At 36.8% G+C, this 17140-nt stretch overlaps 1 long non-coding RNA gene across 2 annotated transcripts in view; it reads right to left on the bottom strand.

The window, feature by feature from the left end:
• Nucleotides 1-16888, bottom strand: part of LOC113603395 (uncharacterized) — a 284281-nt gene extending 267393 nt beyond the window's left edge. For both annotated transcript variants that reach the window (XR_003424969.2, XR_003424968.2), the window contains exon 1: nucleotides 16837-16888. This is a non-coding gene — a long non-coding RNA (uncharacterized LOC113603395). The remainder of the gene's footprint in view (nucleotides 1-16836) is intronic.
• Nucleotides 16889-17140: the final 252 nt, after the last annotated feature.

Below are 17140 nucleotides of genomic sequence, written 5' to 3'. Positions count from 1 at the left end.
GCTGATCAGGGAGAGCAGAGTTCTGATACTAGAGACGGGGTAGATGCATGATGCCATTTTCATCCTTCCCAAACAGGCCCATACACACCTACAGACACCACAACAATCCACCCCAGTAAGCTAAGCAGCGCCCTCTGGTGGAGAACAGAGCTGTTACACTAAGCCCCGCCCAACTGGGCCAACCTCACTCATCAGGAACACAAGTCTCTCCACCTGCTTAGTTTACAGACTGAAAAATGCTTCATAGTTTGATTTCTAGGGAAACCAATCTGTTTCAATCACACTTCAGCCTGTTTGCTGCTCCATCTAGTGAAATTTTTTCCTTTCTTTTCTTATTCTTGAATACAGAAAGAGAAAGAATTTTTATTTTCCATTTCTATTAAAAACTTTTTTCTTTGTTTTTTGCTACTAAATTTTTTATTTTTGTAAATTTTTCAAATTAAAATTTTTTACTTCCATAATTTCATTTTATTCTATTTAATTGTATTCATTTTTTCAAATTCTCCATTTTCCTTTATTTTTTCTTTTCTTATCTTTCCCTTTTTTCTCTAATATGCCAAGCTCCTTTTAACAACCAGACCAGAACACACCTAGGATCTAGCATCTTCTATTTGATTTTTTGTTGTTTTTAATTTTTTAATTTTAATTTTTTTACCTCATCAATTACTTTTCTTCCTTCAAAATGACAAAACGAAGATGGGGCACCTGAGTGGCTCAGTCAGTTGAGCGACCGACTTCGGCTCAAGTCATGATCTCACGGTTTGTGGGTTACAGCCCCGTATCAGGCTCTTTGCGAATAGCCCAGAGCCTGGAGCCTGCTTCTGATTCTGTGTGTCCCTCTCTCCACCCCACCCCCCGCCACCACTCATGCTCTGTCTCTCTCTGTCTTAGAAATAAACATTAAAAAAATTGTTTAAAAAAATGACAAAACGAAGGAATTCACCCTAAAAGAAAGAGTACGAAGAAATAACAGCCAGGGACTTAATCAACACAGATACAAGCAAAATGTCCAAGACAGAATTTAGAATCACGATAATAAGAATACTAGCTGGGGCCAAAAAGAGATTAGAATCCCTTTCTGGGGAGATAAAAGAAGTAAAAGCTACTCGGGATGAAATAAAAAATGCTATAACCGAGCTGCAATCTCGAAGAATGCCACAGCGGCATGGATGGATGAAGCAGGGCAGTGAATCAGTGACATAGAGGACAAACTTATGGAGAACAATGAAGCAGAAAAAAAAAAAAAAGAGGGGACTGAGGCAAAAGAATACAATTTAAGAATTAGAGAAATCAGTGACTCATTAAAAAGGAACATCAGAATCATAGGGGTCCCAGAAGATGAAAAGAGAGAAAAAGGGGTAGAAGGGTTATGTGAGCAAATCATAGCACAAAACTTCCCCAACCTGGGGAAAGAGACAGACATCAAAATCCAGGAAGCACAGAGGACTCACATCAGATTCAACAAAAACCGACTATCAACAAGGCATATCATAGTCAAAGTCACAAATATTCAGGCAAGGAAAGAATCATGAAAGCAGCAAGGGGAAAAAAAAGTCCTTAACCTACAAGGGGTTAGCCACAGAAACTCGGCAGGCCAGAAACAAGTGGCAGGATATATATATAATATGTTGAATTGGAAAAATATGCAGCCAAGAATTCTTTATCCAGCAAGGCTGTCATTCAAAATATAAGGAGAGATTAAAAGTTTCCCAGACAAACAAATTTAAAGGAGTTTGTGACCACTAAACCAGCCCTGAAAGAAATTTTAAGGGGGACTGAGGGGGAAAAAAAACAGAAAAAAAAAAGCAACAAAGGCTAGAAAGGACCAGAGAACACCACCAGAAACCCCAACTCTACAGGCAACATAATAGCAATAAATTTGTATCTTTCAGTACTCACCCTAAACATCAATGGACTAAATGCTCTAATCAAAAGCCACAGGGTAACAGAATGCATAAGAAAACAAGATCCATCTATACGCTGTTTATAAAAGACTCACTTTAGACCTAAAGACACCTTCAGATTGAAAGTAGGGGATGGAGAACCATCTACCATGATAATGGTCACCAAAAGAAACCCGAGTAGCCATACTTACATCAGACAATCTAGACTTTAAAAGAAAGACTGTAACAAGAGATGAAGAAGGGTATTATATCATAATTAAGGGGTCTATCCACCAAGAAGATATAACAATTGTAAACATTGATGCTGCAAATGTGAAAGCAGCCAAATATATACATCAATTAATGACAAACATAAAGAAACTAATTGATAATAATACCATAATAGTAGGGGACTTCAACACCCCACTTATAACAATGGACAGATCATCTAAACAGAAAATCAACAAGGAAAGAATGGCTTTGAATGACACAATGACTGAATGAACTTAACAGATATATTCAGAACATTTCATCCTACAGTAGCAGAATACACATTCTTCTCCAGTGCACATGGAACATTCTCCAAAATAGATCATATACTGGGACACAAATGAGCCCTCAACAAGTACAAAAAGATCAAGATCATACCATGCATATTTTCAGACCACAACTCTATGAAATTTGAAATCAACCCCCCCCCAAAATATGGAAATATAACACATACTTGGAGACTAAAGACCATCCTACTAAGGAATGAATGGGCCAACCAAGAAGTTAAAGAGGAAATTAATAAGTTCATAGAAGCCCATGAAAATGATAACACCACAGCCCAAAACCTCTGGGACACAGGAAAGGCGGCAATAAGACGAAAGTGTATAGCAATCCAGGCCTTCCTAAAGAAGGAAGAAAGGTGTCATATACACAATCTAACCTTACACCTTAAAGAACTGGAAAAAGAACAGCAAATAAAACACAAAAACAGCAGAAGATAGGAAATAATAAAGATTAGAACAGAAATCAATGCTATAAAAACCAAAAACACAGAAGAGATCAATGAAACCAGAAGCTGGTTCTTTAAAAGAATAAACAAAACTGATAAACCACTAGCCAGTTTGATCAAAAAGAAAAAGGAAACACCCCAAACAAATAAAATCATGAATGAAAGAGAAGAGATCACAACTAACACCAAAGAAATGCAAACAATAATAATATAATATTATGAGCAATTATATGCCAACAAATTGGGCATTTGGAAGAAATGGATAAATTTCTTCCCTATTGTAGAAACAACAGGAACAGAAACTTTGAACAGACTCATAACCAATAAAGAAATTAAATCAGTAATCAAAAGTCTCCCACCAAACAAGAGGGCAGGGCTGGATGGGTTTCCAGGGGAATTCTACCAAGCAATTAAAGAAGAGTTAACACTTACTCTTTTGAAGCTGTTCCAAAAATGTAGAAATGGAAGGAAAACTTCCAAACTCTTTTATGAAGCCAGCATTACCTTGATTCCAAAACCAGACAAAGACCCCACTAAAAAAGAGAACTATAGACCAATTTCCCTGATGAACATGGAAGCAAAAATCCTCAACAAGATACTAGCCAACATTAAAAAAATTATGCACCACGACCAAGTGGGATTTATACCTGGGATGCATGGCGGGTTCAATATCTACAAAACAATCAGTGTGATACATCACATCAATAAAAGAAAAGACAAGAACTACATGATCCTCTCAATAGATTCAGAGAAAGCATTTGACAAAATACACACATCCTTTCTTGTTAAAAGGATATCCTTCAAGAAAGTAGGGATAGAAGGATCATACCTCGAGATCATACCTCGTGATCATAAAAGCCATAAAAGCTATGAACAACCCAATGCTAATATCATCCTCAATGGGGAAAAACTGAGAGCTTTCCCCCTAAGGTTAGGAACAAGACAGGGATGTCCACTCTCGCCACTGTTATTCAACATATTGAATAATATTGGAAGTCTTAGCCTCAGCAATCAGAAAACACAAAGAAATAAAAGGCATCCAAATTGGCCAGGAGGAGGTCAAACTTTCACTCTTCACAGATGACATGATACTCTATATGGAAAACCCAAAAGATTCTACCAAAAACTGCTAGAACCGATTCATGAATTCAGCAAAACGGCAGCATATAAAACCAATGCACAGAATTCGGCTGCATTCCTATACACCAACAATGAAGCAACAGAAAGAGAAATCAAGGAATCAATTCCATTTACAATTGCACCAAAACCCATAAATTACCCAGGAATAAATCTAACCAAAGAGGTGAAAAATCTATACACTGAAAACTATAGAAAACTTATGAAAAAAATTGAAGACGACACAAAAAAAATGGAAAAAGATTCCATGCTCCTGGATAGGAAGAACAAATATTGTTAAAATGTCAATACTACCCAAAGCAATCTACATATTCAATGCAATCCCTATCAAAATAACACCAGCATTCTTCACAGAGCTAGAACAAACAATCCTAAAATTAGTATGGAACCAGAAAAGACCCTGAATAGCCAAAGCGATCTTGAAAAAGAAAACCGAAGCTGGAAGCATCACAATTCCAGACTTCAAGCTGTATCACAAATGTAATCATCAAGACAGTGTGATACTGGCACAAAAACAGACACTCAGATCAATGGAACAGAATAGAGAATCCAGAAATGGGCCCAGAAACATATGGTCAACTAATCTTTGACAAAGCAGGAAAAGACTATCTACTGGAATAAAGACAGTCTCTTCAGCAAATGGTGCTGGGAAAACTGGACAGCAACATACAGAAGAATGAACCTGGACCACTTTCTTGCACCATACACAAAAATAAACTCAAAATTGATAAAAGACCTAAATGTAAGACAGGAAGCCATCAAAATCTTGGAGGAGAAGAAAGTAGGCAAAAACTCTTTGATCTTGGCTTCAGCAACTTTTCTCAACATATCTCCAGAAGCAAGGGAACCCAAAGCAAAACTAAACTATTGGGTTCTCATCAAAATAAAAAGCTTCTGCACAGTGAAGGAAACAATCAGCAAAACTAAAAGGCAATCAACGGAATGGGAGAAGACATTTGCAAATAACATATCAGATAAAGGGTTAGTATCCAAAATCTATAAAGAACGTATCAAACTCAACTCCCAAAAAATAAATAATCTAGTGAAGAAATGGGCAAAAGACATGCATTGACACTTCTCCAAAGAAGACATCCAGACGGCCAACCGAAACATTTAAAAATGCTCCATATCACTCATCATCAGGGAAATACAAATAACAAATCAAAACCACAATGAGATACCACCTCACACATTGCAGAATGGCTAACATTAACAACTCAGGCAACAACAGATGTTGGCAAGGATGCGGAGAAAGAGGACCTCTTTGGCACTGCTGGTGGGAATGCAAACTGGTGCAGCCACTCTGGAAAACAGTATGGAGGTTCCTCAAAAAAGTAAAATTGAACTACCCTATGATCCAGCAATTGCACTACTAGGTATTTATCCGAGGGATACAGGTATGCTGTTTCAAAAGGACACATGCACCCCAATGTTTGTAGCAGCACCATCAACAGTAGCCAAAGTATGGAAAGAGCCCAAATGTCCATCGATGGATGAGCAGATAAAGAAGATGTGGTATATATATATATACAATGGAGTATTATTCAGCAATCAAAAAGAATGAAATCTTACCATTTGCAACTACGTGGATGGAACTAGAGGGTATTATGCTAAGTGAAATTAGTCAAAGACAAATATATGACTTCACTCATATGAGCTTTAAGGTACAAAACAGATGAACATTAGGGAAGAGAAGCAAAAATAATATAAAAACACAGAGGGGGACAAAACCTAAGAAACTCTTAAATACAGAGAACAAACAGAGGGTTGCTGGAGGGTTGTGGGTAAATGGCTACATGGGTAAGGGGCTTAAGGAATCTCCTGAAATAATTGTTGCACCATGTGCTAACTAATTTGAATGTAAATTATAAAAAATAAATTATAGAAAGCAAACAAACAAACAAACAAACAGGTCCTCACATGATACCTTCTCCTAATTTCTTTTAGGCCCATGCCATAAAAACTTGATCATAGGAAAAGAAATTTTTAAACAGAAGGTTAGATCTTGTGGTAAGATTATTCTGCACATGTCTCAAAATATTTGGAGGCAGGATATGTGAAGTAGGAAATTCTATTGCTAGAGTATACATACATCCAGGTATGAGGGTAAGTTTTGAATTAGGCAAGAAAATATGGAGAATATAAGGACCAGATTAAGAAACACCAAGGTGGAGTGAAACAAAGTTGACCAAATTTATACCTTTCTCCACGTTATAATGAGTGAGGAACTGGAAGAAAAGAAAGGGAAGAACAAGAAAGACATACAGAGCAATAAGGCCTTGGAAATGTTTACTAAGAAGCATGACTGGAAAACATGCTTTTCAACATATTATGGAGGAAGACAGATCTATTTGTGCACATCACTTCCTGTACCCAGGATTATACTAGCTGAAGCAACTACTAGGCAAGCAGATGATGTACAGATACAGGAAAGTCTGAAGGGACAATGAAAAGGCACTTGAGCATATGACAAGAAACCTAGACTCTAATTCTCACATAACTTGCTGAGCGACCTTTGTGAAACTACAGTTTTCAACACCTACTAAATTAGATAGTTGAAATAGATCATCTTTGGGATCTATAACAAATGAATGCACATTAAAACTTTAATGAAAGGTTAGTAACCCAAAAGTGTATAGTAGCTATTAAGTTAATATAAATAAAGAATGTTAGCCAATAGAGAGTTATAGAGACAATGTCAGACTAGAGGCAGCTACTACTGAATGCCCCCCAATTCTGGCAGATGGGAATATGCATCCTATATTGTGAAGCTGTCTGATATTTTTGAAAGAAATGTAAATGCAGATAACCTGAATATACCTACATACACTAAATATACCAAATTTGTAGTTAAAAACCTTCCCCCCACACACACAAAAGAAAACAGGCACATATACCGTCAGTGGAGGGAATTCTACCATACATTTAAGGAAAAAACAACACCAATTACACACAAACTTTTCTAGACTATTGGAGAGAATGGAACACTTCTAGCAGTAACCTTATAATTAAACCTGACCAAAATATTTTAAGAAAACTAAAGATCAAAATCCCTCTTGAACAGAGATGTGAAAATTCTAAACAAAATTTTAACAAATTGAATATAGCAACATATAAAAATGAATATATATTATAACCAACAGAAAATTATCCCAAAAATACAAGCTTGATTTAACATTTTGAATTCAATCATTGTAATTTACAATCAAAACAATGAAACCAGGTGATGCTCTCAATACATACAGAAAAATCATTTGACAAAATCTAATATCCATTCTTGGAAAAATCTCAGTACACTCAAAATTAAACTTCCTCAATCTGCTAAAGGGTATCTATTAAAATCTACAATTAATCTCATACTTAACGTGAAAGATGGACATATTCCTACTAATATTAGGGAAAAGATAAGAATGCAGTTCTCACCATTTATGTTCACTGGAGGTACTAGCTACTCCATTAACACAGAAAAATAAATAAAAGATATCCATTTTGTAAAACAAGAAGTAAAACTGTCTATACTACCAAACAGCATGATCATCTACATAGAAAATCCACTGGAATGTATTTAAAAAAAAAAAAACTATTTAGAATTAGTAGTTACGTTCAGCAAGGTTACAGGATATAGGGCCAATATACATAAATATAATGTCTTTATAATAGACATGATGATCAGAAATTATAATTGAGGGGTGCCTGGGTGGCTCAGTCCATCGAGAGTCCAACTTTGGCTCAGATCATGATCTCGTGGTTCATGGGTTTGAGCCTGGCATTGGGCTCTGTGCTGACAGCTCAGAGCCTGAAGCTTGCTTCAGATTGTGTCTCCCTCTCTCTCTCTGCCTCTTTCCTGCTCACATTCTATGTCTCTCAAAAATGAATAAACATTAAAAATTTTTAAAGAAAAAAATAAATTGAAACTGAAAAAGCAACAATATTCATAACAAAATTAAAAAGTGAAATATTAGTAATAAATCTGAAAAGTATATGTAAGACCTACAGCAAAACAGTGCTCAAATATTTTTTTAAATTTTTTTAATGTTTATTTATTTTTGAGAGAGACAGACAGGCAGAGTATGAGCAGGAGAGGGGCAGAGAGAGAGGGAGACACAGAATCGGAATTAGGCTCCAGGCTCTGAGCTGTCAGCACAGAGCCCGACGCAGGGCTCGAACTCATGAGCCTTTGAGTTGTGACATCACGACCTGAGCTGAAGCTGGCCGCTTAACTGACTGAGCCACCCAGGCATCCCAACAGTGCTCAAATTTTAAAAGATCTAAATAAATGGAAAAAATATAACATGTTCATACACTAGAAACTCTGTATTTTTAAGATGTTGGTTCTCTCCAAATTGATCTTATAGGTGTAATACAATCCCAATCAAGTTCCTGGTATTTCTGGTAGGATTTGACAAGCTGATTCTAAAAGTCACACAGAAATGCTAAGGACTAAGAATAATCAAAACAATTTTGTAAAAGAAACCAAGTTACAGGATTTGTGCTACCTGATATTAAAACTTATTATAAAGTCATGCTTACCCAGACAATATGGTACTGGTATACAGATATAGACAAAAATATCTTTGAACAAGACAGAGTTTTGGAGTAAAACCACACATACAGAGACAATAGATTTTTTTTTAATGACTAGATTATTCAGTGAGAGATGAATGATAGATTATCAATGATAGATTATTCAGTGAGAGAAGGACAGTCTTTCAACAAATAGTGCTAGAATAACCACACATCAAAATACAAAAAAAGTGAACTTCTATACATATCTCACACCATAAAGTTCAACTCAAAATGGATTTTTTTTAAAGCTAAAAAGCTTCTAGAATAAAGTATGGGAGAAATTCTTTAAGTTAGGCAAAGACTTATTAGATAAAACATATAAGAACAATCTATTAAATTCTTGTTAAATTGGATTTCATCAAAATGAAAAACTTCTGCTCTTTGAAAGATGTTGTTAAGAAAATGAAAAGATAAGACACAAACTAGGATAAAGTATTTGCAAATAATTTTCCTGATGGACTTGTGTTCAGAATATATAAATAACATTCAAAACCCAATCATGAGAAAACAACCCAGTTTTTTAAATGGGCAAAAGAAGTTAACATAGAATACAAATAAGAACATGATATCACACACTCAAAATCATTAGACATTAGGAGAATGCAAATTAAAACCTAGATGAAATAAAACTGCACAACTCTTATGATGATTCAATTGTGGAAATGTAGAGAAATGGTCTAAAACTGACTCTAGAAGAAATTAAACACATGCATTTAATGATTATGTTACAGACATAAAATCAGTACCTACATAAATTGACACCCACATACACAGAAATACTTGGCCTATATGCATTTCAAGGTTAATGCTGTCAAAATTCAAGGAACAGATAACTCTGATCTATAAAAACTTTTCCAGAAAGTAGGAGAAAAAAGGAAATGCCACCCATTTTATAAGCTTGGTATATAAAATATGGATATCAAACTCTGATGTCATAATGAATTAAACAACACAGGTGAGGGGAATAAAAACTCACTTATAATATAATCCTAAACACTCTTAGCAAACCAAATCAGCAATGCATTTTTAAAAATCATGTCCAAGCTGAATTTAACCAAGGAATTGAAGAATGCTAAGCAACAGAAAATCTAACATAATTCAGGACATTGCAAACATAAAGGATGAATAGCCATGTAATAGTCTTAATAGATGCAGCAAGGGCATTTGCCAAAAAAATCAACACTCGTTCGTGTTTAAACCATAAAAAACATTCAAAACAAATTTTAAAACTCTTCTCAAGTTAGGAATAGAAGGTAATGATCTCTCTGTAATAAAGGACACAGAAAATGTCATAATGGTAAGATTTAAAAAAAAACTTTTTTTAACATCAGGAAGAAACAAGGATGCCCACTATCACTGCTTCTATTAATCACTGTATTTGAGGTCCTTACCAGTACAATATCAGAAGAAATGTGTCTCACTTCAGTTACTGACACATTTTTCTGCTCAGCTTTATAAAAAAAAACTCTTTTTAAACTGTCTATATTCTCTTTTTCCAATTTTTCTTCTCAAATTTTTTCTATGTGGAAATAAACAAAAAACATCCAAATAAGAACAAGCACAGGCTATTGATTCAGAACTTGCTATAACAAAGGATTCAGCCACTATCACCTGTCTTCAGTAGAAATTCAAATGGCAGGCAGAAGATTGGGGAAGCTTTATGGAAAAAAGGGAAGGCTTCAGGTGTGCCATGTATGGAGGCTGTTGGCATGAGGAAGCCATAGGCAGGCTAACTAGAAGCAGGATGTCCCATATGACCAGCTAGAGGTGCATATTTGGCTTTCTCTAATTGGCCCTGAGTTTGAAACAAGGATAAAAGTTAGGGAAGCTGTCAGTTATTAATAAAGTCATGGCCACTTGTGGCTGACTATTACAAGGGTTATTTTTTGGTTTCCAGAACTGTTTGCTATCTGAACAAATCGCTATCTGACTTTCTACAATTCTGACTTACAGACAGTAGGTTGACTTCCTGGGTTGGTTAGTATAGACAATGGGTTGGTTTCCTGAACTGTTTGTTGCCTACTATGGGTCAGAATTCTATTTTTATATATAGTCTGTCCATTGTCCATTTATATGTTCAGTCTCTCACCTAGAACTCATTCCAAAATCACATCTTTATTGCCATCAATCTCCTGAAATGGCTCTTGTCAAGGTTACCAATGATTAATTTTACTAAAGCCAAAGGTCAGTTTTTACCCTCATTTCATCTAATCTATCAAAAACATTTGAAAATGAATCTCTCCCTATTCCTGGAAACATTTTCTTTACATGGCTTCCAGGATGTCACTCTTTGATTTTCCTGCCTTACTATTTTGTTCATGTCTGTATCCCCAGTTCCTTGAACGATTTAGGCTTATAGAAGGTGATCAATACATATTTGTTTGATTTGTTTTAATTTGTTGACAATCTTAAAGAGTCCTCCAGCTAGTCCCCAACTCACTGTTTAGAAATGAGTAATATAAATCCTAAAGAGGTGCAATCTCTTGCCTTAATTCACACAATAGGTTAATAAAAGAAACAATTATAAGCCAGATTACTATGTCCAGTTCAATGCTCTTTCCAAATATAAAGGGCCACGTCTGATGCTTTGATTTCACCTTAATCTCATCCTAGGGTCTGAGGAGATATATCTTATTAAAGTGGTACCTTATAAAAACTATATGAATAACAAGGCAAATAATATTTTGTTTTAAGAAAAAAATACGTTATCGACAGCAAAGATAACATCTGGGTTTCTGAGTCTAAGCATTTTATTTATTAGTATTTCCCATTTGGGAAAATGTACGTCTTAGTTCATCACATTCATTTAAATTCATCTCTTTAAATAAAGGAACTCTTTGAAAGAAGAGATGTCTTACTTATGCATGTATTCTTAGCACAGAAACCTGTACCTGGCATATAGCAGGAGCTCAATAAATGTCTGATGAATAACTGAATGATGAATTAATAGATGAATGATCTCTCTTAGACTGAAAGCTATTGTGAAGATTAAGTTCCCTAATGAGAATTTAAAGTTTAACTGTGGTAACCAACTGTTTCTGAATTTAGGAAGTCAGAATTTGTTAACTGGATATATTCTCTTATTCTGTACCCTTAGGCAACTCTTCACAAATCCCTGTTCTGCTCCTGGTCTTTGCTTTTACATTTAAAATAGTGGTCTGAATGTGCTTCTCAGGCATCATAATTCTATTCAAGCAGTATTTTTCAAGTCCTTGCAAATCCTTTAGTGAAAGAGGACACATTCACCAAGAATTATTATTTTATAATGGCATAGATGAGAAGAGGTCTTCAAATCAGTTTGCAAAAACAGTCATTTCAGCGACTTCCTATCTCTGCCCCAGTTTTCTAAATCAGCCAATAATAATTATTCCCTATAAATCAGACCTCCCTGAAGTTTTCTTCCTTTTTACAGTTGCAGCAAGCTGGCTGCTTTTCCCTCATTACATTTTATGTCTTTGTTTTGTTTGCACAGTCTCCTTTCTTCCCTACCATTGTAATTCTCACTGTGTCAGAAGATGCTAAATTTATGAGTGGAAAAATGTTCGTTTCTAGCAGCTCTTAATAAAAAATGTATCCTAATTACAAAAAAAAATAAAAATAAAAACACTCCACTCTTTGCAAGGACTGATCTACTTGCAAATTTTGACAAACAACCTGTGAAGTGGCAAATTACCCTGAAGGGAACTCTATTTCCCGTTTCCTGACCATTCAGAGATGTACATGCACCAACACTCAATAAGAAGACTCTCCTAAACATGGGAGAGTAGTTATTCTATACATATGGTTAACACCCAATAGGGAAAAAAAATAAGTAGTATGATAGGAAAAGCAAGGCCAAGTCTAGCTTCTCAAATACTAATGATCTCTCTAGACCTAAGCCCTAAGATGCGGCCCTGTAACCTCACAAAGACAGACTCAGGGATCAAAGAAAGAAAACTAGTGATTGATTGCCCTAATGCATTATTTAAGCAGAGTAAATGGTTATATAAACAGTTTTCTAAGAGCTTAAATATCAATTAAACATTGTAAAACCTGATTTCTGGTCGATTAATCCTCCCACTTTTGCACAATTGCTCTATATTAGACATATTATATTATTGTGTTTATCACTCTGGAGATACATATATCTGCTGAGAGCACTTCAAAAGGTCCAAATACTCATCATTTGTGATCACAAAGACTGGCATAAAAATAGTATGTTACTACAGATGCATATTTGTTGAGTATATGACTTTAAAGGGATCTTGCCTACGGTCATTCTTTAAATACAACCAAGGTAAAAACAAAACTGCTTTTACGTACTATTTCACAATTCAATCCAGTAACTAGAATCACACCAATATGTTGCCTATGTGTCCTTCCTCATTTAAGCTTCTTCTGATGGATCTAACCAACTGGCAAATCAGAACATGCTAAGATATGTAATATGTTATTGTTTAAACTGATTAAAAAGGAAATTATATTTTGGGTTCCAAAGCCTCCAACATCTAATTATGGTATTGGGATGCTTATTTAACAAAACTAAACAGACTATTTTAAACTGTTTTTATGGAGCTTCCACAAAATCTGAGATTAAAGTGACAGTATATTAATATCAAACAATTGTTTGAGGTGACAGAAAGAAAATTATACACTCACTAGCAACAATCCCATTAATAAATGAACAAAGATATGAAACTGATCAGCAGTAGCTGAATTATTGAGTCCCAGGCCCATCTGCTCCAGTTTTATGAGTCAAAAATCAAAATTGCATGAACTGGTGAGTACTCAATCTTCACAAACATCAGAGTCAAATTAAGGAAATTACCCAGCACACCAAATGCAGCTCAGCACATCATCAAACCATTAAAACAGCAACCTCATACCAAAAAAGAACCACACACACCACGATCTTTGTACAAATGGAATAATAATAGCCAGATGGAACACAAATTCTGATGGTAGGCAGCATGATCCTTGGCACAGTGAATATATGTCATGTGGAAAACCAATAGGGGGTCATCATAGAATAATCAAAATGAGTCTCAGGAAATTCATCCTGAACAAAGAGAAGAAGAAAGGCCTTGGATTGTAAGAAGTCAAAATGACCAGATGATATGGGTATAATAGAAACAGCAGGAATACTGAAGTGAAAGAGAGCCAGACATCAACAATAAATTTGCCATCTATTAGTTGTGGCATTAAATTGTTAGCTCTTTTGTTTCTTCTAGAAAATGAGGGTCACAGCATCCACATCACAGAGTTGCCAGGATTAAAAATCATATCTTAATCTCGGACAAGTCAAAATGTATTCTCTTGGAGACCCAACCTGTATCACGTTGTTGGTTGTTTGAGAAAACAAGGTGAGAACTCATGAACAGTGTCTGTCACACCACGGGTGTTTATCATTAGTACCATCATCACTACAAAACCATTAAATTCCTGTCTTCTAAGTTATGCAATGTTCTGTATTTCAAAGTGGCTGCCTGAGGGGCACCTGGGTGGCTCTGTCAGTTAAGCGTCCGACTTCGGCTCAGGTCATGATTTCACGGTCCGTGAGTTCAAGCCCGGCGTCGGGCTCTGTGCTGACCGCTCAGAGCCTGGAGCCTGTTTCAGATTCTGTGTTTCCCTCTCTCTCTGCCCCTCCCCTGTTCATGCTCTGTGTCTTTCTGTCTCAAAAATAAATAAACGTTAAAAAAAATTAAAAAAAAAAAAGTGGCTGCCTGAGACAGAGACAATGCTATGTGTTCAAATCACTGTTCTTCCTGAACATACAGGGGCAAGTTTCTGAACCTCATACACGTGTAGGCTGACATCATGGGACTGGATTCTGGTCAATTAGATCCCTTGAAATCACTTTTGGAAACGGTTTTATATCTTTCAGCTGCTGAAAGCAGGATTTCATCCTGCTATGTTAAATTCTCCTCCCTCCTTTGGTAACATTTTTTGTAGATTCTATAACTTTCTGATTATTTTTAATTATTAAAACATAGTCCTATCCAGATTAAAATGTCAGCATTCAAAACTTTCCCCAACCCCTTTCCCAGCACAAACTACTGTGGCTCTGGCTTCCCAGAGTGGGGAAAGATCATGGGGATGGCTGCACCTCCCACCCACCCCCGCCCCACCTAGGTTGTCTAGGTAAAGACACATATTGGAGTCAAGGAGGAAGGGTGGAGATGTGGGGTCTTCTTCAATTACTGTCCACCTGTAATCTCTGATATGAGTCCCTTGCCCCATTCTGGTTCTTTTGGATTTTGTCTGATGTTTTTAACCTCCTTTAATGTGTTGGTCTTCTCATCAGTGCACAATTTTCTTCACTATAGTATTCATCTTCTCTCTGGCTCTCTCTCGTGTTCAATGGAGCAACTGTTGTTCTCATAAACCTTGCCAGTCAGACAACTCTCCTCTCTTCTTTAGATTAGATGTCTCCTGGCGGGGTCCAGCAGCCACCTTGGCAGTCCTCAGCTGCTGTTTCTTCTCCAACATGTGAACTCCCCATAGGAACTGTTAGATCTAAATCCTCTGAGGGCAAAAATGAATGGAATGTGGTACAGATAGCCCCAAATTCTTCTCAAATAGACTTCATCATAGTCATTTCAAGCCTGTGGATCTTTGCTACACCAATGGTCTTCCACTTCCAGATCCCCACAGCAAAATCAGATATCAGTCAGTATGTTTATTAACACCCATGCCCACGTTCCCAAAATTTCACCCTATGTGTTTTGGAGTCAGCACCAGAGTGGGCCAGCTGAACTTCTACCTCAGCAAGTATTTCACCAAGGAATCAGATGCCTTTCTTTTTAAGCACTCCTGATTCTTATGGGTGATTCTCTTGGAGCTGCTTCACTTGGCTCCCCTGAACTTCCAGAGGCTAGGGAAAAAAAACCTTCCCTCTAAAAAATATGACTATCACCATGAGGTTAACCACTTGATGGTTCTAGCCCTCACTCCAGTCCCCTTCTCATTTAGATGCATGAGACAGTGTGGGAAAATTGACCGTTTCTTCCAATTCTCAAAAACCCTACAGGGAAGTATAGGCAGTGATAGGCAGTTGCTGATGGCTGTCCATGGAAAAGGGGGCACTTGAAGCCTTTTGATTCCAGCTTTGGCCTTAGTCTGATTCTGGTACAAAAGCAAAAAAACTGATTCAAGATCCCATTAGGTTGGGGCCTCACTACTAAGTCATATGCAGCATTCTTAAAGCCAGATTGCCAAGAAAAGAGCATTTTATCTCAAGTATTTTACCATAGATATATGTTTCCCTAATTTTGAATAGGTTTATCTGATCGCATGTCTGTCTCTTTGAACTAGACAATGAGTGATTTAAAGGCAGGGATCATATTGTACCCATTATTATGTCCTGGGAAACTAGCAAATGCTCAACATTCAGTAGCTACTGAATAAGCCCTGAATGAATGAGTGAGTGAATGAATGAATGATTAAATAAATGAGCTGATTTCTTTATCTTTGCCATGGCCCAGGTCATCTATGAAAGTTAAACTCAAGGCAAAGACTAAAGTGCTGATACTGGACAGGGAGGTACAAGACCAGGTGGTGGAGGTCAGGAAATAAGAAAAAGTAAAGGAAGGAAAGACGTGGTACAGTAAGAGGCAGTGTGCTACTTGCTAACCACTGCTTCACAGTGAGCCACGAAGAGACCCTGCACATCTCTTGGCAGGCACGTTTCTTCAGCAGGCAGGTCTTCTCCAGAAGGATGGCAAAGAGAAAGTGCACCTTGAAACAGTCACATAAAAGAGGGAAAGAATGGCAAATTATCTTCCCCGCTACCATTCCCATGGTGAAAGTCTACTTCATAGGAGCTGGCTCTCCCATGTTTCAGGATTCTGTCATCTGATCCTTTGATGGTAGTGCAGGAAGTGTATAGTTCTATGCCCCATGGTTATCTGTCCAGAGGTGAAGGGGTGACTTGGTATAGATACATCTTAGAGGCTTAGGGCTTCTGGTCAGACTCCCGTTTGCACAGGGTGCTTGGCCAGGATGCTAGGAGAGATGGGAGCTGCAGCTCACCCTGGGAGGCAGTCGACAGCTTCAGGACAAAGGATATAAGTCAAAAGTGTAAAAGGTTTATATTTATACATTCACTTACCACCTTTTCTCCTTTGAATCCACTAAGAAGAAAACAAAATATTTTTTGACTTAGAGAGATATTCAGAGACTATACTTCTCAGCAATTTGAAGGTACATGACACTGAATTTTACTTAGTGTTATAGCATTTCATGTTACCTCTAACATGAGGATATATTTACCTTCTTCTGGCAGGAAATTAAGCTCTGCTAGTTGCCCACTCTGATTCTTGGGAGTTCTATTCATTATGTGCTCAGCAATGGGAATGGAACTGGTTTTGATGTATTAATGTTGTAATGAACCTCTGCCTATTCCTGGACAAGCCAGGGCACACTCTGTCATTCTTTGATTACTGCCGAGATCCCCCATCTGCCAAGTCCTTTGAGGAGATCTTCTTGTCCACGTTCTATATATCATTTGAGGGGAGGGTGGTGCCAGGGGCCTTCTGCACTATAGTTCAGAGGGGAGGCAACAGAACACATAAAC

This window comes from Acinonyx jubatus, chromosome D1 (assembly GCF_027475565.1).
Source record: "Acinonyx jubatus isolate Ajub_Pintada_27869175 chromosome D1, VMU_Ajub_asm_v1.0, whole genome shotgun sequence".
NCBI classification, from domain to species: Eukaryota; Metazoa; Chordata; class Mammalia; order Carnivora; family Felidae; genus Acinonyx; species Acinonyx jubatus.
This window is presented reverse-complemented; position numbering and strand designations above follow the sequence as displayed.